General features: G+C 37.8%; 1 pseudogene; it reads right to left on the bottom strand.

The window, feature by feature from the left end:
- Positions 1–1,356: 1,356 nt before the first annotated feature.
- Positions 1,357–1,901, bottom strand: LOC119509857 (annotated as a pseudogene).
- Between the last annotated feature and the right edge of the window lie 581 nt (positions 1,902–2,482).

Below are 2,482 nucleotides of genomic sequence, written 5' to 3'. Positions count from 1 at the left end.
CATAGGTTTTGTAACATGGGCATTGTTGGGGTGGGCAGCATTCTGACCGTCACTCTAGGCCTTTCATATAACAATAAAATTAGAGTTATTTTCTTTTTACCTGCTTTAATGCTGCCACATCTTATTTTTATGCTCTTACAAAGATGACATAGTTCATGTGTCTCATCTCTCCCAGAAGACCCTTGTCATTCTTTGGAATTCAACTCTCCAATGAACTCAAAAATTGTGTTTGATCATTATTAATTTTTTCCTTTGTTTTGGGGTGGGAGCAATGTTCTCTTCAGTTTCTATATCCTAAGCATAAACAGAATTCCTCCCAAAGCCTTTTCCACTAAAAATATATTCAAGTTGTAAGCCACTCAATTATGACATTTTCCCATTAAATGGTCTCTGAACCATATAATTTTAGGGCAATTGGTCAAAAAAAGTAAACAGAATTTATATAAATATAATATCAATTCACAAATTAATCCTCAAGTGCAAAGTAAACTCTATTCCAAGGATTTTTTTTCTGCCTTTTACACACTGAAGTTTACATGAATCAACTCAAAGATGGAGGTACTTAAGAGGAAAGCAGATTCCAAAAATTTCAAATGCTCAAGAAATCTTTAAACTATTTAATCTGAAAATGTAAGCTTTTAGCTCTTACTGCGTCAAATCCTTTCAGGAATTATCTTTGTTTTTGTTTCAACTATTCATCTACTTTTGTCATTTTACCCTCTGACAGAGCATCTTAAAATATATTTCAAAATATCATCTTTCCTTCTTTTGTTGAGAACCTCTTTAATAAAGCTTCCAGATTTCTATTCTAAGTGACAGATCCAATGCAGTCAAATCAGGCTTGAATTTCTCAAACAATCTATCCTCTTCTCTTTTGCTCATTTCATACATTATTATACTCCATCCACTTTTCAGTGCTCAGGAGCATCCCTAAGTATCATTCCATATTTCTCTTTGACATGCTGCCTTTCCTCCAAACTCAACATCTTGGGATTTAAACTAATGATCTTCTATATCAAAATTCTCTATTTCCTTGCTAATGCCTACTCATTCTTCAAAACTATGCTCACATAGAAGCCTTCTTTAACCTTCTCAGTCTGAGTCAGATGGCTCTTTCCTCTAAACATCCATAAATATTGTGATGAATTAATGAAATCACTTTTCACATTTTATTGCAATTGTATACTTCTTTTCCCCATAAGCTCTGTCCACTTTCTTTAAAACTGAAATGTATTTATTGAGTTAATATTTTATCACCAGATCTCAACAGACTTAATTTAAAAAAACATAAACAAAACAAAGATGACACAACAACTTAAGTTGCAGAGTGCTGTATAGAAGGAAAGGATATACCATCTAAGGAAAAATTAAAGAGACAACACAAGGAGAGAGGCTGGAAACCCCAGGTCGGGTCTCTTGGCTGGAGACTTACGGTGAGTAGGTTTCTTGTAGGTACTCCTTGAAGGCTGTGGTGTTTTCCAGAGCTTGGCAGCATTGTGCTCAAAGGGCTATTAATGTTGGGTTTTCCCAGCAGGCTCTGGGTGGAGGTCAGTACGGTCCTGACATCGAACAGGGAAGACCAATTGCCCTTCAGGATTCCCAGGCAGATGTTATCCCGGGTGTCCACACTGGGCTGGTAGCAGAGCATAAGGAGCTTCACCATGAGTGCTTTGGAAGGGTAGGAACTCCAGCCCCTCCATGGATGGTCCCCATCCATTTGAAAAAGTTGTCTGATACAGGGAAGGCAGAAATTCCTGTATTGCCAGAGAACTTAATGCTCATCAACTCCTGCTGTGGCCTCTTCCCACTGAGCCCTGGGTGGTGACAGCCTCTCCTGGGCTTTGTCCCTTTAGGGCAGTGGCATTGCTGGTGGTGGCTGGATCTGGGTTCTGGAAGGCCATCTGGATGGCACTGGCAGGGAGACAGGGGCTTGGAGAACATGACTGCTACTGCCTCTGTCCACTTTTGGGTTTCTAACATGTAGCAGAGTTCTTGGCTTATGGGAGACAGTTAAAAGACATCCACTGAATGAGTGGACATTCTGTCGTCTATAATAGTCTGTGACCACTTTGAACATATGACTAAAATCTTATGTTTTTAAAATTTGGGGGTGGTGGTTAGACAATAGGGGTGCCACAATTAGATTATTAGTACTCCTCAGTTTATCACCAGAGATGATTAATGATCTATGCAAGACCTTTCCCATGTTTGATTAATTATTCCCTTTAATGCTCATTCTCCAGTCCCTTTTACACCCCCCCATAAATACCCACTCTAACATACTAAATGTATATTTTCATGTGCTTATTCTTGAAAAAATGTATTATCTTAAAAATTTTGATAGGTATTTTAATTTACATAAATGAGATATTATATATCTCAAATATATCTTTTTCTCCTTCAACACTTTTTAAGGTCCATTCATATTGTTATGTGTACACCTAATCCACGCTTTCTAACTGCTACTTAGCATATCGTGTAT

This window comes from Choloepus didactylus, chromosome 15 (assembly GCF_015220235.1).
Source record: "Choloepus didactylus isolate mChoDid1 chromosome 15, mChoDid1.pri, whole genome shotgun sequence".
NCBI classification, from domain to species: domain Eukaryota; kingdom Metazoa; phylum Chordata; class Mammalia; order Pilosa; family Megalonychidae; genus Choloepus; species Choloepus didactylus.
Note: the sequence above shows the minus strand (reverse complement) of the source record. Positions and strands in the feature narration are given on the sequence as shown.